Source organism: Capsicum annuum, chromosome 9 (genome assembly GCF_002878395.1).
Source record: "Capsicum annuum cultivar UCD-10X-F1 chromosome 9, UCD10Xv1.1, whole genome shotgun sequence".
Taxonomy (NCBI): Eukaryota; Viridiplantae; Streptophyta; class Magnoliopsida; order Solanales; family Solanaceae; genus Capsicum; species Capsicum annuum.
In genome coordinates this window covers 9,652,086-9,675,918 of record NC_061119.1, presented here as the reverse complement: position 1 = coordinate 9,675,918, position 23,833 = coordinate 9,652,086, and positions in this window count along the sequence as shown.

Genomic DNA, 23,833 nt, shown 5'->3' with positions numbered 1-23,833 from the left:
AAAAAGATCAAATTCTGAAAAAATTCCCAGCAGAGTCGCCAGAGCTGTCACACCCCTTTTTTAACTCCAAAAAGATTGATTTTAAGTTTCGAAAGGGTTTCTATTATTAAAGTGATAAAAGATTAAAAATTTATTTCGAAAAAGGATTATTTACATTTTTTATTTGGAGTCGTCACTTGACATAATCCAGTGTACCAAGTCACCTTTAAAAGATCCTTTTCAAAAATGTTTTGACTCTTTAAACTGGTTCGCGAACAGAGATTTTGGCTAAGGAATTCTATTAACCAAGGGAAAGATGTTAGGCACCCTTCGATTCCGTGGTTTGACCATGGTCGCTTGGTGGATCATATTGGCTAATTTAACACTATGAATGTATAAACCATACAAAGCATTTAAAATAATTAATCAGACAAATAAAACAAAGAAAAATACGGAAACATAAACCTACTTTATTCTAGGCTAATCCTAAACTACGATCCATTGCATTCTCCTCCCGATGTCCCGGGCCTTGATCGTGCGTCGTCTTCAAGTACATGATACTTTGGGGCATCCCCTGGTGAATAAATACAATTCGGGCATTGCCCGACAAATGAATACAATGTCAATTTCATGCGATAAACTAGGAAACCTCTAACGCATTCAACATTTCACGTATTTAACCAAAATATCATTCGTAAATTTTCCTACCCGAACCTAAACTTTGCCTATGCATTTTAATATATCATAAATCTATCACCTTCATGCTTATTTCGAATTAAACAAAACGACAACAAACCAAAATTAATCTACATTCAACTTTTATCAATTTCTTAATCCCGCCCCCCAAATAACCAATTTTAATACTCAAACAAGACATTATTTCACCATACAATCCATAATCAAGGAAATCAACAATGAAGAAACACTAAACAACTATTCACCACCAACACGAATCAAACAAAACACGGTATACAATCCAATGCACCAAATATAATCAACAATGAAATAAAAAGAGAGAAGGAGTAGAATTGGACCTCAATTTGAAAATTTTATTCCAATTATCAGTTAATCGAGAAGATGAATCTGCGTGTCGAAGAATCCCGAATCAGAAAACCTCAATGACGAGCCTGAATCCAACTCAGTATCAAAAATCAAAGCCTGAAGCTGAATAAGAACTGATTCAAAACCATAATGAAATCTGAAATCCAACTCGTATCGAAACCAGTTTTCGAATCCAAATTTCTAATCAATTTTGAGTCCAAAACAGTGTTGAGTTCGATGAGGAGGTGTCATTTCCTAATGGGTTTGGTAATGAAAGGGAGATGGGTCACTACTATAACTTCTCTGGAGCTCCGGCAAGCTCAGCACCAAACGAACTCGAAGGATACAGGTAAATTTCGGGCCTCGTTGACTCTTTTCTCTCCTTCTCTCCCCGTTTTTCTTTCTTTTCTCTATCTCTCTAGCAGTTTCTCTCTTCTCTTGATTCTCTATATCTCTCGACCTCTCTTACTGTGTGTTTCTAAAGATGGCTATGTATGTGCATATTAGTGAGGATGTGTATGCGATTTGAGCTTGAGAAAAAAAAAATGAAGCCAGGTAAAATGGAGTCCGTGCTTTCTCTTTTTTTATATCCTCCTGGTGTGTGTTGTCATTTTTTTATGGTGAGGATGAGTGTGCTTTTGAAAGGGAAAAAAATTCTAGTGGGCCCCCCTTCTATTATGGTGACAAAATCATGAGGTAGGGTATATGGGTAGGGGTAAGGGTGGTGAGGTGGTGGTAGGGGTAATGGGGTAGGGTAATGGTTAAGATAAGGTTGTTAATTTGTTTTTGAGTTTATTAAGGGTTGTTATTTTTATCTTTTTGTGAAGGGATTATCACATGGGGTAGGATACATGGTAATACGAGGGTAAAAATGGATAACTTGGGTTTTCGGGAGGGACAAAATCAGGTGTCTACAAAGATCGCTTCTTTCTAGAGAACCATAATATCGGAGATGTGCCAAGGTAAACAACATAAGAGGTTTGATCAAAAGGATCTCCAGCCTAGTCAGAATCTGAGTAATCTAGAAGGCGATGATCATGTTCTTTGGAAATCCGGAGGCTAAATGAGGATTTTTGGTGTAGATACCGAAGAATAGGTTTCATGGATATCCAATGAAATATGAAGGGCTGGTGCATGAACTATGAGAGTTTGCTGACATTAAATGCTACGTCCGGATGTGTAAAAGAAAGGTAATGAAGTTTACCGATAATCTATCTATAAAGTGAGACGTCAACTAGAGAATCTTCAGTGGATACTGGGAAAGTTATAGTAGAAGCCATTGGTGTGTTGGAAAACCCTTGAAATTTTGCATATAAACTTCCTGCAAAAGATCTATAATGAACTTCTATTGAGACAACAGAAGACCACCAGATAAGACACTACTTTAACACCAAGGAAATAATGAAGTGGACCAAGATCCATCAGTGAGAATTGGATTGCAAGATTATCAATAATGCTTTGAACACCACGAATATGGATACCGGTAATAATTATGTCATCAAAATATACAAGGACATAGACAATAAACTCAAAATTCTGCATGATGAACAATAAAGAATAAGATTAGGACGTAATAAACCCCAAAGTAACCAAATAATTTTTGAGTTCAGTGTACCAGGCCCTAGGGCTGTTTGAGTCCATAAATAGCTTTTTGCAGCTAGCAAACATGCATCAGATGTGTAGAAGATTTGAAATCAGGTGGTTGGAACATATAGACTTCCTCATCAAGATGATGAAAGTCATTATTGATATCAAGAGATGAATAGGCAAAAATTTTTGTATTGCAATCTCAAGAACTATTTGAACAGTTGTTGTCTTTACTATAAGACTAAAAGTACATTGCAAGTCAAGGCCAGGTCATTGTGTTAATCCTTTAGCAACCAAGCAATCCTTGAACCTATCATCGAAACCATCAGGATGATATTAAACCCAAAAAATCCACTTACAATCCACTACATTTTTTTAAGGACCGCATCGTACCAACTCCTATGTCCGGTTCTGAACTAAGGTATCAAATTCACTTTTCATAGCTTCACGCCAATGTGGTACTTGTTGATCTTGCTTAAAGATTCTAGGTAGGGAGGAAGTCGCTTGAACAATAGTGTGGAATTTCTTAGGCTTAATGCTATTGGTCTTAGATCGAGTAATCATGTTGGAAGTGGGCGTTGATGTAGAGACAGGGGCAATAAGAGAATGTTGTGTGGATGGATGTCCAAGTCTCTTGTGCCACATACTACTGTCCTGCATCATTATGCCTACAACTACCCTCACCCTACCAATGTAAAGATCCTTACCAATCTCTCTCACCCTGCCACTGTAAGGATCTTGAAATACACAGAAGTTGAGGTAAAAAGATAGAAAACAAGGTAGTTATCTAGTAACCTTGAACACTGATAGGAAATTCAGCTTAAAGTCATGGACAAATAGTACATACTTTACATATTCATTTTACAAAACTAGTCCCTCTCCACTGTGAGATATATCAGCCTTGGCTCCATTTGGTATATTGACCTTATCACCTCCTACTTTAGATAATTTACTTCTTGTGGAAAATGTGATATTGTTTTGATAATGGAAAGACCTCAGAAGACACAAAAACTACACAAAACAGTCCACAAATTGAGAGCAACCCTAGGACGCCTTTGATTGCTACTTTCGGCCAACAACAAAAACACAGTATAATGAGTTTACAAAGTGTTTTAACACCAAAACAGCAACAATACAACAAGAACAAGATGAACACAATGAACAGAAGATTCTAATTCAACAAGAACAAATGATTACAAGATGCAAACACAAACAATTGCAAGAAAGGCAAAAATAGATAGTTAGACATAGATTATTAAAAATATTAGGAACTAAAGAGTATATTAAACTGAAAAACCCCTAATGAATGTTACCAAAACATCACAGTCTTACGATGACCGCCAAGGGAATCAACTTAACTCAAGATCCACTATTTCTAAGCAAAGAACAATATTGGCTTTTTCAAGCCCTAAACTACAATAGTTAATCTAAGACCTAACTAAGAACTACACTAAGGTGGTCTACACTCAAGGGAGAGGATTTTCAATGTCTCAAATTTTCATCATTAAACAACTAAATAGAGAAAACCTTAAAGACATTATATATAGCCTTATTACATAACGGAAGACAAAATGACTCCAATGTCCTTAATGAGGAGGGGAGGTGTAACGCCCTAATTTACTAAACCGAAATGCTACACGGTTCTCATTACCCCAAAGGACCACAAGCTAACCCATGATTGATATCTGTACCTGTACACTGCATAATTTATCATAATAATGTTGAAACATGAACTGAAAGGCCATAAGGTTCAATACTGAAACATAACATGAATAACATAATAGCTGTATAGGGTAATAAAATACCCAATCAAAACTGGTAATACTTGAACACATGACTAGCATCATAATTTGTAATACATTTATTGAAGCATTTCATCAAACATGTAATAGGCATAAACTTGTACATATATGGGAATTTCATGATATCATGCTAGTTTGACACTTTTCCTTCATCTAGGCATTTGATGAAACATATTGTAGGCATAGTACATGTAAAGCACAATATACAACAATTAAATAATATGCTTTAATTCTAATTTCATATCTTGAGGGTTTAGTCATAGGGTTGCATGAATGTAGGTCTACAATAATTAAACCCACATAGAAATTATCATCCAACATGGATTAGAAGTCAATTTCTCATTTATCAATATGAAAGAGAGCTGGCAAATCATGAAAACATGGAGAAAAGTCATAACTTGTAGTTGAAAAAGGGATTCTTGGACTTCATGGACGAAAAGAAGTCCATGAATGAACACTATGCATACCTGGGTTATGATTCTTGATGTTCTTGAACTTGAAGAATTGGAATCTCTTAATTTTTGAAGAAGATTGTAGTTTGTTCTTGGAGATTAAGGTTAGGGAGAAACCCTAATATTTGTTGTGAAGTTATAATGGATAAAGTGGTTGAAATAGTGTATTATTGGGTATATATAGGCGAGTGGTAAATGACCAAAATACCTCTATTAAAATTATTTAAAATAACTGAGTGATTTATCCAATAATGGGGTGTGACGGTGCATCGCATGGACGACGGTCCATCGGACATCACCATCGGACTGTGATAGTTCTAGGGCTCACTGCCTATTTGCGATGGTGGGGGTGCAATAGTACGTCACACGGTCGACAGTTCGTTGAACCTCACCGTTGCACATTTCCATAATGTGGGTTCACTGCCTTTATGCGACGGTATTGGTCGATGGTCCGTCGCTTGCCCGACTGTCCGTTGCCTTCACTGTCGCACCTGGGCAATTTTTTTTCTTTCTGTATTTCGGTCATAACTTTCTCATTTGACACCGAATTTTGATAAAATTGGTATCGATGGAAAGCTTAATAAATTTCCCATATGATGGAAAGTTAAAAACTCAAAAATACCATATGTACAAGAATAAATTCATATTTCAAAGAAATTTCAAAGATCCTGGTGATGATTTCAAGCTACGAAAAGACACAAGTATTACAATATCTCTCCCTTGAGAACATTCATTCTTGAATGAGACTAACTGAGAGGGGAAACAACAAGCTGAAAATGAATAACTAGACCATGATCTCATGACTGACATTACTGACAAGCTGAACACAAAGCATACTGAACATACATATCTGATGCATGCGTAGCTGATTTATGAATACATAACTGAACGTTCTGAAGAACTAAGTTCCCTCACAATGAGAATGCATGTCTGATGCATAACTATATAACTGAACTGATACAAGAATGCATGAATGAGTATGCGGTGGTACTTGATACCAAGTTTATAATGGGAGCCTGAGCATAAAATTGAATACCATATTTGCGATGAATACTGAACATGAACTGAATAAGCTTAAGGAGAAATGTTACCTTGAGCTTGATCTAAATTGGCAGGGAAGAGATGAGGATACTTGGTACGATATCTGCTTCTACTTCCGAAGTATCTCCCTCGAAGGACTGATTTTACCAAAGAAATTTAACTAGAGAGACATCTTTGTTCCTCAATCTATGAGTCTGATAGGCTAGGATTTCAACTGGGATCTCTTCATAAGAGAGGTTGTTCTGAACATCGATGCTTTGAATAGGGACTACTACCGCTGGGTCACCTATGCATTTCTTAAGCAACGAGGCATGAAAGACTGGGTGAACTGAGGACTCATAAGCTACCTTTTCAAAGCGACTAAGAATCATGAAGGTACCAACACATCGGGGACTAAGCTTTCCCTTCTTGCCAAATATCTTCACTCTCTTCATGGGAGAGATCTTAAGGTAGACATAATCGCCAATCTTGAACTCGAGATCCTTTCTATAAATATCTGCATAAGACTTCTGTCGGCTCTGAGCAACCCGGAGTCTTTCTCCAATAAACTGGACTTTTTATAAGGCATCGAATACCAAGTCAGGCCCTATAACTGAAGCCTCACTAACTTCAAACCAACCAATCAGAGATCTATATCTCCTACCATATAGAGCTTCGAATGGATCTATCTGAATACTAGAATGATAGCTATTGTTGTATGCAAACTCAATAAAAGTCAAGTGGTCATCCCAACTACCCTTGAAATCAATTACACACGCCCTTAACATATCTTCTAAAGTTTGAATGGTCCTTTCTACTTGACCATCTATCTGAGGATGAAAGGTCGTACTGAGATGAAATTGGGTACCAAGACACTTTTCGAATGCTTTCCAAAAATGAGAGGTAAACTGGGTACCTCTGTCTTAGATAATAGATAATGGAACACCATGTAATCTGACCAACTCTTTGAAATAGAGTTTGGCATAATCTTTGGCTGAATAAGAGGTATGAATTGGAAGGAAATAAGCTGATTTGGTCATCCTGTCTACGAGGATCCAAACTGAATCATGTTGATGACGAGTTCGAGGCAAACCCGCCACAAAGTCCATGTTCACTTCTTCCCACTTCCAAGTAGGAATAATGAACTCCTGCATAAGACCACTAGGCTTCTAATGCTCTATCTTAACCTGCTGACATGTAGAGTACTTAGCCATAAACTCTACAACATCTCTCTTCATCCCACTCCACCAATAGATCTTTCGCAAGTCGTGGTATATCTTAGTGGCCCCTGGATGAATAGAGTAGCGCACCATATGCTTCTGCAAGAATTCGCTGCTAATTTGAGATCATGAGTATGATAATTCTTCTCATGGGGCTTTAGCTGTCTGAAGGCGTAGGCTATGACCTTACTATGCTACATGAGGACACAACCTAAACCCACTCTGGATGTGTCATAATAAACTACGAAACCATCTAAACCATCTGGAAGAGCTAGAACTGGAGTTGCGGTGACTCGAGTCTTCAACTCTTGAAAACTCTTCTCGCAAGGATTTGAACACTGAAACTTAACTTTTTTCTGAGTCAATCTAGACATAGGAGATGCAATAGAAGAAATTCCCTCAACAAACCATCTGTAATAGCCAGCCAACCCCAAGAAACTCCTAATATCTGATGGATAGACAAGTCTGGGCCAGTTTTTTAACACTTCGATCTTTTAAGGATATACTCTAATTCCATCACCAGAAATAATATGACCAAGGAATGCTCCTGACCTTAGCCAAAATTCACACTTACTGAATTTGGTGAACAACTAATAATTTTTGAGAGTCTGAAGTACTATTCTGAGATGGTCTGCATAATCACGCTCAGTGCAGGAATAGACCAAAATATCATCTATGCAGACTATGATGAACATGTCCAAGTACTGCTTAAACACATGGTTCATCAAGTCCACGAAAGCAGCTGGGGCAATAGTAAGACCAAATGACATGACAAGAAATTTAAAGTGACTATACCGAGTACGGAAAGTTATTTTTTGAATGTCACATTCTCTAACTCTAAGCTTATGATAGCTAGATTTGAGGTCTATCTTAGAGAAATAGTTGTCACACTGAAGTTGGCCAAACAAGTCATCGATTTTGGGAAGAGGATACTTGTTCTTGACCATGACCTTATTAAGTTGACAGTAGTCTATGCACATCCTGAGAGAACCGTCTTTCTTGCACATGAATAAGACTGGTGTGCCCCACGGGGAAATGTTGGGTCTGATGAATCCTTTATCTAATAGATCCTTCAACTATTTTTTCTGTTCCTGGAGTTCTGCTGGTGCCGTTCTGTATGGCGAAATAGAGATATGCTGAGTATCTAGAAGAAAATTAATACCAAAGTCTATTTCTCTTTCGGGAGAAATTCCTGGAAGATCTTTGGGAAAGACATCTGAATATTCATTTACAACTGGAACTGATTCAAGACTGCGAATCTCAGAATTGGAATCCTTAACATGAACAAGATGATTAAAACGTTCCTTGGATATCAATTTCCTTGCCCAAAGGTAGGAAACAAGCTTACCCCTGAAAGTGGATACATTACCCTTCCACTCAATGGTAGGTTTATTTAGAAACTGAAATTGAACTATTCTGTTTCTGCAGTCGACAATGGAATAGCAGGAATGAAGCAATCCATGCTGAGAATGACATCAAAATTAGTCATCTCTAGTTCGACTAAGTCTGTTGAAGTGACCTTCTCAAATATCATAACCGGGCAAGTCCTGTATACCCATCGGGCTATGATAGTTTTACCTACTGGGATAGAGACTGAAAAGGGCTCTACTAGAATTTCAGGACAGATTCCAAAATCAACTGTTATATAAGGAGTAACAAAAGACAAGGAAGCTCCTGGATCTAGCAAAGAGTAAACATACACATGAAAGATCTGTAATGTACCAGTAACTAAATTAGGAGAATTTTCCTAATCTTGTCGAGTATCAAGATCATAGAGTCTATTTGGGCATTGCCCACTGTAGCACTGAAAGTGGCATATTGCTGATTTTGGCGGCCGGACTGAGCTAAAGAGTGGAGATGACTCTGATAACCTGACTGAGGGCAGTCTCTGACTCTGTGTCCTGGATTGCCACAACCGAAACACATATCACTACCAGTGCTGCACATACCCTTGTGGTTCTTACCATAAGTCTGACAAAGCGGATTAGTTCGGGCATTGCTAACACTACCTTGGGTCTTCGAGCCTGGCGCTCTATCTCTGTTACCCTCTCTAAACTTAGGAACTGGAGCATTGGTTGTAGATGAAGCTGGAATGGATGACTTAGGATGAAACTGAGAATGGTTTCCTTCTTCTGACTTAGGCTGAGCGAAGTTGAAACTACCTTTCTTCACTCTCTTGTTCTATTTCTCCCTTATCTTGATCTTTTGCTCCTCTATTTGCTGAGCATGGGTCATAAATGTAGCTAAGGTCATTTTACTATTTAGCATGGTGGATCTGCACTCATTAACCAAGCTATCATTCACCCTTGAGACGAACTTACTTATCCTAGCCCTGCTATCTATAACCACATGAGGGGCATATTTGGCTAATTATATAAACTTGAAAGAATACTCATTCACTGTCATATTTCCCTGCCAGAAGTTTATGAATTCTAACACCTTGGATTCCCTAAGCTCTAGGGGAAAGAATTGATCAAGGAAAGCTGAAGGAAACTTCTCCGACTCAACTGACCCTGCATCTTCTGCCCTTTCTAACTTTCACTATTTGAACCAAGTATGATCAATATTCTGCAACTGATATGCAGCTACCTCAGCACTCTAAATAGTATTCACCCCCATAATATCTATCACCTTCTGAACTTGATCTAGAAATTCCTGTGGGTCTTCGTCTGTCTTAGACCCGAGAAAGGCTAGAGGATTCATTCGAGTGAAGTCCTAAATTCTAGCTGTAGCTGAATTGGCCACTAGATTGGCTAGAACGATAGCTGGTCATTCATTATGGGTAGCTACTGATTGATCAAGAATGATAAATTTGGACTTGAACTCCGCATGAGAAATATGATCGCCCAAAGGTTCTTCGAGCTGAGGGGCTGGCTGGTTTCTTCTCTTTAGAGGCATGTTCTGAAATAAAGAGAAGAAGCGGATTAGACTGAGAGGTTGACTTGAGATTATACTCACTGCATGACATAAATACTGAAAAAAGAGAAACTATTCCTAAAACATCTCATAGCCTCCTGCACATAAATATGGCGCACAACACACCCATGTACAAGACTCTACTAAATGCGGCTTTCAGACTTCCTAGGACTCTATTGAACCTTAGACTCTGATACCAAGTTTTTAACACCCCGATTTACTAAATCGGAATGCTACACGGTGCTCATGACCTCGAAGGACCACAAGATAACCCATGACTGATATCTGTACCTGTATACTGCATAATTTATCATAATAATGTAGAAACATAAACTGAAAGGCAATAAGGTTCAATACTGAAACATAACATGAATAACATAACATCTGCGTAGGGTAATAAAATACCCAATCAAAACTAGGAATACTGAAGTCTAAAACATAATAATCTGGAAAGCCTCTAAATATGACTGAAATTGTCTAAGTAATCTGGGTAAGGAGTTGATGGGACATGTCCCTAACTAACTCCGTCTAATAAACTGAATAATGAAATAACAGAGAAATAATCATCATGTCCTCGAAGGATGAGGACTCACTCCTACTTTGACTGAAGAAACAGGAATCTACTACTGCTCTAGAGCTCGTGTCTCTGTACCTATGGTATAAGACACCATAGTGTGAATACATCGGTACTTTGAATGTACCGGTATGCATGTGAGGTAAGATAAATGCATGGGTTTCACATGCACGAACAATAATAATAACTGAGTGACTATCATGAACGTGAGAATACATGCATGAGATATGATGACTGACATTACTACCGTGATAATGTGAGTACTAAAGACTAAATACTGATAATGTGACATACTGATACTAATATGACTGATAACATGAATAACTGTATCTGAATATAACTGATAACATGATCGACTGTATCTAACAGTCCTGAATCTGGTGGAACTATATGAGTTCCATATTGTATCTGAGTTGACTGTGTCTGACAGTCCTGAAATCTAAAGAACTATCTAAGTTCTTTTACTGAGCCTGATACTGAAACTGTGGGAGGTATTATTTAACTGACATACCCCTAATATACCATTATGGCTGAGTTCGGGTCCAATCTTTAACCCCAATTGGAAAAGTATAAATACCGCACCACTGGTAAGGACAAGTTGTGGGTGACCCTTATCTGATAGTATCCCCATAAGAGAATGGTGGAGCCCTTATCTGACAGTGCTTATCCACCTTATCAACCCTCATAAGAAGTGTTGATGTCTCAATCTATGTTGGCTACATAGTCCTGGAACGTAAAGATGACTTCTAAGGATCATACCCTCATCTGATAGTGTGTGTCCCCATCCTTGGGTTCACTCGGTGCTAATCCCTACTCCTATCTTATTAGACTCTGTACATAATTAACTGAATTAAACTGAATATGAACTGAGATACTGAATTTCATGACTGATGGAATACTACTGATATCTGATAACTGACTGAGTTCATGAGATCATAGAGATTTCCTGAGTCATAAGACTGTCTAAAGTCTAAGAATTCATAGCTTAACTGAGATTATCGTGAAAACATGACATGGCTCTAAGAACACAGCTAATGTTTCGGGTATAAGTACCCCAGGACTCGATGGAAGGAAACTGACTTAGCATAACTTACTAGAACACATGACTAGCATCATAATTCATAATACATTTATTGAAGCATTTCATCAAACATATAATAGGCATAAACTTATACATACATAGGAATTTCATGATATCATTCTAGGTTGACACTTTTCCTTTATCTGGGCATTTAATCAAACATATTGTAGGCATAGTACATGTAAAGCATAATATACAACAATTAAACAACATGCTTCAATTGTAATTTCATATCTTGATGGTTTCATCATAGGGTTGCATGAATCTAGGTCTATAATAATTAAAACCACATAGAAATTATCACCCAACATGGATTAGAAGTCAATTTCTCATTTATCAACATGGAAGAGAGCCGACAAATCATGAAAATAAGAAGAAAATCCATAACTTGTAGTTGAAAAAAGGATTCTTGGACTTCGTGGATGAAAGGAGTCCATGAATGAACACTATGCATACTTGGGTTATGATTCTTGATGTTCTTGAACTTGAAGAATTGGAATCTCTTAATTCTTGATGAAGATTGGATTTTGTTCTTGGAGATTAAGGTTGGAGAGAAACCCTAATATTTGTTGTGAAGTTATAATGGATAAAGTGGCTGAAATCTTGCATTATTGGGTATATATAGGAGAGTGGTAAATGATCAAAATACCCCTATTAAAATAATTTAAAACAACTGAGCGATTTATTCGATGGTGGGGTGCGATGGTACGTCGCATGGCCGACGGTCCGTCAGACCTCACCATTGAACTGGGACAGTTCTAGGGCTCACTGCCTATTTGCGACGGTAGGGGTGCAAATGTACGTCGCATGGTCAATGGTCCATCGGACTTCGACATCGCATATTTCTAGAATGTGGATTCACTGCCTCCATGAAATAGTATTGGTCGATGGTCCGTTGTTTGCCCTACGGTTCGTCGCCTTCACCATCGCACCTGGGTGATTTTTCTACTTTCTGTATTTCGGTCATAACTTTCTCATTTAACACCGGATTTTGATGAAATTGGTATCAATAGAAAGATTAATCAATTTCCCACGTGATGGAAAGTGAAAATCTCAAAAATACCATGTTTACAAGAATAGATTCATATTTCAAAGCAAGTTCAAACATCCTAGTGATGATTTCAAGCTAAGAATAGACACGGGTATTACAGGAGGCCATGGAGTGTCACTTGGAAAAGGATAAGTGAAAAATGCCCTTATGGCTAAGTGACCAAATGCCCTTAAATCTTTAAGGATCCAAGCAATGTTCCACACTCGGGTTTGTTTTGTGGCCTGCTTAAAATGACCCCTCCAAGTATGATCTCACGCCCTCCATGCGACCAAAGCTTGATTCTTCACGTAGTGACATTGAATGATGGCATTGAAAGATAAGGCGACCATTTTACTTGTATCATGCTCCCCTTCTTGGAAAGGATTCGACCTTGAATTCGTACCTTTCAAAACTAGAGAAAGGACAAACAAGCACGACATCCTCATGGTATGAGGGTTAGGGTTAGAACAATAATAAACATCATCACACCAATTCAGCACATACTTGAAGTATAACTAAGGATCCTTCGAAGGGAATAATAAAAACTCAATGAAAGATGTACAAAGGATTTGGTTATGGGATTTTGAAAGAGTAATCTTTGCTTGTCATGGAAACCAAGCAACAAGTTGAGTTCACTAACAACACCATTTCCATCTTTGACACCAGGGTAAAACCGGAAGAGTGGCCATAGACATTGGTCTAGACAACAGTCCCATTTCTCGTAGTCTCCACCCAAACTAAATGACATACTCTCTACAATAGCATATAGATCATCCAAAGCAAATAGATAGTAGATAAAATTATCACTCAAATTGACTTCTACTAAGGTTCCCTCATGTGTGTACTCACCACTCATTTGCCAATCATCACCATGAGTACTCTCAACAGTAAAGTCATACAAAGTATAAAAAGGAGTAACTTCCAAGACTACACATTCCTTACTCTTAAGAGTACTATTATCTTCCAAGAAGAGATTTCCATCTTTAGGAGGAATGTTGTCACACCATAGTGGGTTAACATATCGGCTATAGCCTCCAAGGTAAGCTATACTATCTTTTTCACCAGAAGGATCATTAGGAGTATTTATATCATCTTCAAAAAAGACATTATACCTAAAGAGTGCATGATCCAACCCACGGGAAGATTTGGAACAAGCAAGTTCCTCACTTACTAAGAGATCAATATCATGCTTCAAAGTGGTTTCAAGCACAAGATTGTCCCAAGAATAGCTTTCGGGTTCTCTCCCACTTTATTGACCAACTTTTTCAAATACTTCACTCACTTGAGTTCTATTAATCACATCATCACATACTCAAGTGGTGGACAAGTTTCACAAATAAGTTGGTCAACTCAATTTTTACACGACGATATACTTTCATTCTACACAATAGCTTCAACACTAGGTCGACATAAGTCAATCTTATAAAAAGAGTAAACTCGGTCATGTATAGGATCAACTAGTGTATCCACTCGCACAATATTTACATCATCCACAAGTGGAAAAGAATGAATATACTCACTTGTAGGTAGGCTATTACTCACACTCAATGGCTTATTAGTCAGAAGACCATCATTCACATAAACCAAAGTGTAAGAGTTAGCTATTTTACCTTGACGTTCATGAGTATGTTCATATTTACCTCGGTGTGAAAGTCCGTCACAAGTTTGGGAAGCCAATTCCTTCGGGAATCTCTCATTGCCTGTTTTTTGGACAATTGAATTTTGAGGAAAGCGTTTCGGTAACAATTGGAGTTAAATTTCAATGTGTCGTTGCATATATTCAAAATCATCATTGATGCGATCACTCGTGGCCTCGAAATTATGGGAAGCCATGGTACCTAATAAAAAAAACAACAAAAACCAAAAGAAAACAAACAATATTAGTAGTAAAAGTGTCAAGACCCAAGCCAGGGCGCTAGCCGTAACGAGCATCCTGAACCGTGGAGTCCCGGGCGCCCTTCTACGTCTGGTGATCATGAACAATACTCATATAATAAAGAAAAGATGTGGAAAATATATCATTATGGAATCATGGTCATACTCTGAATTTAATTTTACAATTTTGAAAGAAATCCATCAACATCTAGACAACATCTATTTCAGTCTGCAAAATTTCTACTAGAATTAAAATAAATAAACTGTCTGAAATTCAAACAAGGCCCCCAGTGGACCTAACCGAAATAAATAATAAGTATCTGAAAGAAATAGGCCTTCCGAAATAAAGAAGGCTCACCAACTATACACTTCACTTCTGTAGGGATAATTCTACGACTTAGCAGGACCACTAGACTGAACCTCAGACCCTGAAATATAGGGGGTTAATACAATTGTACTGGTAGGCAGAGCAATCCAAAATAATGCTTTTATATAAATAAAATAGATGAGAGCAGTTCATGAAATATCATGCATGATATAGTGCAAAACACATGGGAACTTCTTTAATAATCATAAAAAATTCTTATCAATGGAGTTTCTATTCTTTGTATTACTTCTAAGTTAGCTGGTACACCCTATAAGTCTACAACCCCACGGGATAAATGGAGTCTGCCCTTAACTCAGCGGCCAATCCCCCAACCCAAGTTTACTGCCAGAGTTGGAGTGTCTGAATCTGATACGCCACAGGGTACTAGGCCAGCGTATAATCCCTCTAGGGGACATAATAACTCTTATCGGCAAAACACGATTTCGAACAATGAGTTTTATGAACTCGTGCCTTCTTCGGGTAACCACCTAACATCTCTTTATGCCCAATTTTAACCTTTTTTGAACATGCATCTTTCTGAATTTAAAAATCTATAAGTCTGAGTAAAATCTGATTTTGATTCTATTCTGTGTCGGTTATAGCATTGTCTATTTTGTTATCATCATACCAAGACTTGCAAGTCATAATTTATGAGTCATATGATATCATGCAACATTATCTCATTAAAATAATGTTCAAACCACCAAAACATTTGGATAAATATAAGAGGATTCATATTTCAAAGCATAAGTCAAAAACATGCAAATATTCTCATCCTTTTAAACAATTTCAAACAAACATGTGGTGGTCGTATATTTCAATAAACCATGAAATTCTTTCATTACATAATTTCAGCATTTACCAATATGTAAGACCCCTCTCTCTTCAATTCGAAACCATAATTAAGTCATAAACAAAAAAAAATTATATCATGCTCCCAACAATGCATTTCTAATAGGTCATATCTTACGAAAACAAGAAGCTTGTAAACAAGAGAGAGATTTCTAATAGATCATGCTCTCAATTCATCATTCAAATTCATCAAAAACACATACAATATACATGATTATACATAGTTATAAAATCAATTTGGTGGAAAGGCCTCAAAACCAGAACTTTATCATCAATAAGGTTTTTAAAACACATAAACATAATGGTAAATCCCAACCCTTTTGTAAATTCATGATTTCTAAGAATTGAACATAATTAAGAAGATTTTACTATGCCCATGTAGTTTTAGGAAAACCCAACATACCTTAGATTATAAAATTTGAAAGATGGAACCCGAATCTTTACCCTTTTCTTGAAATCTTGAACTTAAGATCTTGATTCTTGATCTTGAGAGAAAGGATTAGGGTTTGGATTTTTAGAATAATTGGGTATGAGGCGTATTATGCCTTTAGGGAATGAATTTAAGGGTTATAGACAGAATTTGGATGAAGGAAAGGACCATTTTTCCCTTAAAAATGCGAAAACAGAACCTGGGAAATAGCTGGGGGTGATAGAGCGCGCACCACGGGCATATCACCTTGGCTTACTGCCTCTTTACGAAAATGATTGTAACTTTTCGTTCAGGTATTGAATTTTGGCAAAATTGGTATTATTGGAAAGCTAATTCAATTATGTACAATTTGGTGTGTCTTGTGCTGAAAAATTCTATGTTTATTGGAAGTTATACATGTTTAAAGTAGACCCTTATAGAATCAAATATCCAACTTTTGACGAATGAATGAATCTTAGCTCAACCTTACTCCAAGTGATTTTTATGAACACTTCTCACCTCAAAATCATTTCATACACTAGGAGAAGGATCATGACACACGAATTTAAATATCATCCATGGAATTAGAGCTTACGCACATAGGAATGGCAGTTCACTTTTTAGCTCAAAAATACAGGGTGCTATATTATCTCCCCCTTGGGATCATTCATCCCCGAATGACGTCTAGGGACTTGTTGAAGTTATAAAAGTGTAGAATAAAGAATAAACCTCACACTGAGCATATCTCCTTAACAAAATATGTAAAGGCATCAAACGAGCTTCATGATGACCCCTAGTGAAACGTGAAAGAATGAAACATGAAATAATGAGACTGTACATAGGGATGATCTTGTACATGAGTTTTATGAATCTCAATCATCACAACACAAGGCAGGGGTTTGTTTGATGATCATAGATTGATTTATATTGGTACTAATAATGAAATAAGATTTTGCGGAAGACAGGATTTAGAAGCATTCTCCACCTTACTAGATAAAATGAATGGACCTTAAATTTGAGACATTATTCATCTATGCCCCAACATTAATCAACATACTTCATCATTTCCAACTTATAATTCCCCCATAACACACCTAACCACAATAATTTATGTCTTACCGGACAATACTTCCATGTTGAAGCCCAACTTAGAGGAAAGAAATGCTAACTTCACGATGGCACCCTGCACTCTGCATCACACTATGAAATCACCTCACCTCATCATTATTATCCAACAATCTCAAGTCGTAATTCAAGGAATACTAACAATATGGTACCTCAGTTTATTTCTTCACCAAACAAAAAAATTCAAGCCTATCATTACTACACCTCACTCCATGGACCTCTCCACTAAGACTAGTAAATTCAATCATTCTAACAAAGATTCTCTCCATATACTTCCTTCCTAATTACTTCATATAACGAGAACTCGTCTCCTTCTTCCCTCCTCACTTTTAACCTTAGCTCAAGAAATCACCTCAAGATTTTTACCTTCAAGAACATTTACTCCCTTTCCTAACACATTACTATGCTTCTACAACTACCATCACACTAACATATGGAGGGTGATGAAGGGACCAGAGCACAATTATCAAGAATAGACGTAACACTAATGAAACCATAGGTTGTACTTATTGCACTACTCAAGGAGGTAAATAAAGTAAGGATATGATAGAATAGACACAGAGTGCTTTAGATATCAAGTGTCTGGATCATAAGTAAAAAGTCATTCGGCATAACCACAACACAACTTTATATCTTAAGACAGACTACGGTGAGAAACATGGGTGCCCATATCTCATGATTTGTATAACATAAGGGTCGAATTCATAAAATCAATGAGTGAGACAAAGATTAATACTTGACGCCATTGCTTCTCATTTTCAGATCTGAACTAGCAATAAATTTGCACAACTTTACCGCTTTAGCTAATTCCTACATAAAATGATCAAGTGGCATACAAAAACATATATTCTTAGGACCAAGCATGCTGTGAGACATAGGTTTGGATCAGGAGCAACATAAAATATGGCTTGGATACTTGGAGTATTGGGTCACCGAGGTATATTATTGCTTATTGTCTGGACATCGGAACCTTACATGACTTACGTAGAGAACTCAAACCTTAGACACCGGCAGGACTTGAATACATAAGACATTGGTAGAATGAACTCTTAAATTTAAGTAGGAGGAACATGCTTGAATAGGAGTATGTTTATCATGACTCTTCCCTAACTTGCCATTATGAGAAAATTCAAAAACTACCTTAACTCAGTATCTCCACCTTAGATCAAAGTCACAATCTTAGACTTTAGAACATAACTTCTTATCATTCTATAATCACGATTCTCAATACAGTAGGGGGTATCAATATACACATGAACACAACTACCCTCAATAATTTTGATATAAAGACACTACATTCTTTATGGGACATCCCCCCAAGGATAATAATCATAACTTTCTCTAACCCCAAAATCATCAACTCATGACTAACATTACTATGGGCATGGACATCCACACTTCTAAACACTTAATACTCTACCTTCAACTCATTAGAATACTCACATTACACCTCTAACCGCATAACTTACAACTTAACAAACTTTGTAAAACCATACCCAAGGCTCATACTTCCTACTAATGTTTCCTCAATTCAACTCTAATGAATACCGTACAACAACTCACTAGACCTCTCCATCCTACAATTTTAAGAACACAAACTACATATATAAAACACTTATACACATAAATTCTAAACTTTCCCTGGGAGAATTGGGGTGAAGGAAAAATACCCAATTGCCCTTAGAAATGCGGAGCTTGGTTGCCAAAAATACCTTGGCCAGACTAGCCAAGGTGTCGCAGCCTCTGGAGCGCCGCTCTGGGCGAGGCGTCGTGGATCCCATTGCGGGCTTTCCCAGTTGCCGGACTGGGTGGGGCGACGCGGGCATATCACCTTGAACTACTATTTTAGACCTCTAAATATGCTCTTACGCTTGTTTGAAAATTCCAAAACATACCCAAGATGTACCTTCTATATCCCCAATCATGAATCAACTTACAAATCGACATTCTAAGGTCGTGAAGGTCAAAAATAAAATCATTAAATATTAGGAGCTCAAAATATGACTAAGTCCGTTTCTTCAACACTTAGAAAAAAAGGATCATTCAAGTTGTCATCCTACTAAGTATGCTACTAAGTGACATCAAGTCGAGAAGACTACGGGGTGTTTTGACTACTTAACGTATACTCTAAAGGCATTGCTTTCACAGAATGCTACTCTTAATTTTTGCTCTCCTCAATCATCATCAACCTACAACTCGTAGTCTCATAAGAATACACATTCTCACTCCTTATCGCATAAAATCCACTCTCCACTACTTAACCTTCTAGCATTAGACCGTCAATCGCATAACTTATATCATAAGATCTTACCTAACACGATACGACCAGGGGGTGAAACTTATTCTTATATACTTATGCCTTTATCCACTTAATGACTCACCCATAATTCATCATTTTTACATTAGTCATCATATACACATATACCTCACAATTACCACTTAAACTTTTCATAAATTATCAACCTAGGGTCTCTCACAAACCACATCAAACCTACTAATTCATTCCCACAAAACATACATCATTAATCTTAAGCTACTATTCTTACCACCACATTCTACTTCTAAAGTTCAAGCCTATATAAACAATCATGTACTACCGGTAAACTATGCAGCATCTCATACTAGTCCATCAAATTGGGTAATCAACTCAAAGTACTCATTTCATTTAACTACTACCTACAATCATAATCCCTTCATGACATCACTATTACAGCTCAAAATACACTACATATCTTCTCTCATGAAGTACTAGATTACAACCACTAAAGAAAAGAAGGACAAGGGGGTAAAGTCATATAACAGACATGGTTAACCTTAATCTTAATTTATAACCCAATACAATCTTATCTAAATATTCTACCTTCTCACATCATACTTACTTACCCAAGCATACCTTTAGACTACTATCAAATTCCACATATAATAATGAGTCTATACTTATAACTTATTGGATAATCTAACCGTTTTCATTCATAGCCTATAAGGAATTTCTGTAACCACCATAACTATCCACTCTAGGCTCTTTCCATATTTTGAATGAATAAAAAATTATGGCAAAACACTTTCTCCATATACCATAATACAATCTACAAGTCTTGCCGCAATATTATCCAACCACCCTAAGAGAGGGAGAGAACCACCCTTAAATCAAAGGGTCATACAATTAAACTACTTATTTACGCAATAGTCACTCTTACTCTGGCTGCTAATCTAGTGAATTTATCTCACCAACTTCAGGACCATCTCACTACCATTAGGTCATGACACTTTAACATATACTACTTTTGGGTAGAAATACAGTTCCAACATTCTGCTACATAGCATCGCCTGCAATAAGAATTTGAAAGTGATTGGATACACTTAGTACCTCAGGATGAAAAGCATGATTTCATTAGGATCAAAGTTTACACTAGAATCAATACACCTTGAAGCACTAACGAACTCCCTTCAAGTCCTCTCAAGGACCATACCATTTAGATTCTAGACTTCTACACTTGAATTACCTCAACAATGAGACATATCTGAGAACATCAGAGTAATGAAAGAATTGGGATAACTTTACTTTCATATGGGTGACATCATAGCACAAACTAAAGTATGAAAGAGGAACATTCTGACTCCATAGCACGAACTAGATCATGAATAAAAAGAGACATTCCTAAATGTCTTATAGCCTCCTGCTTATAAGTGTGGTGCGCTACACACCCGTAAACAAGACTCTACCTGATGCGACTTTGCAGATACCTTGGGACCATGAACCATTCTCTGATACCAAGTTTGTTATGATCAGAGCCGGGGCCCTAGCTATAACAAGCATCCTAAACTATAGAGGCTCGGTTCTATATCTAGTAATCATGCACAATACTCATATAATAAAGAAAAGATGTAGAAAATATATCTTTACAAAATCATGGTCATACTATGAATTTAATTTAACAATATTGAAAGAAATCCATCAATATCTACACAACATCTATTTCAGTCTGCGAAATCTCTACTACAATTGAAATAAATAAAATGTCTGAAACTGGGACAAGGCTCCCAATGGACCTAACCAAAATAAATAACAAGTATCTAAATAAAATAGGCCTTCCAAAATAAAGAAGGTTCACCAACTGTACACTTCACTTCTGTCGGGATAATTCTACAATTTAGCAGGACCACTAGACTGAGCCTCAGACCCTGAAATATAAGGGGTCAATAAAATTGTATTGGTACGCAGAGCAATCCAAAATAATGCTCTTATATAAATAAAATAGATGAGAGAGGGTCATGAAATATCATGCATTATATAGTATAAAACACATTGGGCACTTCTTTAATAATCATAAAACATCCTTGTCAATGCAGTTTCTAATCTTTGTATTACTTCTGAGTTAGGTGGTACACCCAACAAGTCTACAACCCCACAGGCTATATGGAGTGCACCCTTAACTAGGCGGCCAAGCCCCCAACCCAAGTTTGCCGCAAGAGTTGGAGTGTCTGAGTCTGATACGCCACAGGGCACTAGGCCAGCATATAATCCCTCTAGGGGACATAATAACCTATATCGGAAAAACATGATTTTAGGAAATGAGTTTTCTAAACTCATGCCTTCTTCGGGTAACCACCTAACATCTCTTTATGTCAAATTTTAGACTTTTCTAAACATGCATTTTTCTGAAATTAAAAAACTCTAAGTCTGAGTAAAATCTGATTTTGATTCTATTCTGTGTCAGTTATGGCATTGTCTCTTTTTGTATTGTCATACCAAGACATGTAAGTCGTAATTTCTGAGCCATATGATATCATGTAAGATTCTCTCGTTAAAATAATGTTCAGATGACCAAACATTTGGATAAATATAAGAGGATTCATATTTCAAAGCATAAGTCAAAACCATGCAAATATTCTCATCCTTTTAAACAATTTCAAACAAACATGTGGTGGTCGTGTATTTCAATAAACCATGCAATTCTTTCGTTACATAATTTCAGCATTTACCAACATGTAAGACCCCTTCTCTTCAATTCAAAACCAGAATTAAGTCATAAAAAAATTATAGCATGCTCCCAACAATGCATTTTGAATAGGTCATATCTTACGAAAACAAGAAGCTTGTAAACAAGGGAGGGATTTCTAATAGATCATGCTCTCAATTCATCATTCAAATTCATCAAAAACACATACATATATACAGGCTTATACATAGTTATAAAATCAACTTGGTGGAAAGGCCTCAAGACCAAAACTTTATCATCAATAAGGTTTTTAAAACACCTAAATGTAATGGTAGATCCCAACCTTTTTGTAAATTCATAATTTCTAAGCATTGAATATAATTAAGAAAGAGTTTACTATGCCTATGTAGTTTTTGGAAAACCCCACGTACCTTAGATTATAAAATTTAAAAGATGGAACCCGGATCTTTACCCTTTTCTTGAAATCTTGAACTTAAGATCTTGATTCTTGATCTTAAGGGAAAGGATTAGGGTTTGGATTTTGAGAATAATTGGTTAATAAGGCATATTATTCCTTTGGGGAATGAATTTAAGGGTTATGGACAGAATTTGGGTGAAGGGAAGGACCATTTGCCCTTAAAAATATGAAAACAGAGCCTGGTAAATAGCTGGGGGTGATTGAGCGTACGCCGCGGGCATATCGCCTTGGCTTACTGCCTCTTCACGAAAATGGCTATAACTTTTTGTTCGGGTATCAAATTTTTGCAAAATTGGAATCGTTCAAAATCTAATTCAATTATCTACAATTTGGTAGGTCTTGAGGTAAAAAATTCTGAGTATTGAAAGTTATACACATTTAAAGTATACCCTTGTAGAATCGAATAACAAACTTTTGACGAATGAATGACTGTTAGCTCAACCTTGCTCCAAGTGATTTTTATGAATATTTCTCACCTCAAAATCATTTCATACACTAGGAGAAGGATCATGACACATGAATTTCAATATAAGCCATGGAATTAGAGCTTACGCACGTAGGAATGATGGTTCACCTTTTAGATCAAAAATGTGGGGTGTTACAAAAAGCTCCTTACCAACACTCGATAACTCACCTTTGTGATTCTCACAATTGGAGCGGTGAATATTGAAAGTTCCTTATACTCCTATAGTCAAAAAGTTGCCAATCCTACTTAGTGGCCGGAATGGATTCTTATTTTAATTGACTCAAGACACAAAAAAATACACTTACAAACTTAAAAAAAAAATTACTACGAGTTACAGACGAGAAAAGCACACAAATAACGAAGACACAAAAGAAACGTAGTCAAAAACTAATTTATAACTTAGTAGGTATTTACTAGTTTCCAGTTAGCATAAGAATAAAAAAATAAAACAAGGAACAAACAAAAATAAACTAAGAATCCAAGATTTTGATCCCTAAGTTTCGGTATTGTACAAAAATTTGTGATGTGTCGGTCTAGGATTGGTTGCAGTTTTTGAAAGGTTCTTATTTTTTCAACTTTGAAATTTTGGTTAAATTTTCAATTCTTGAAGTGTATTTCG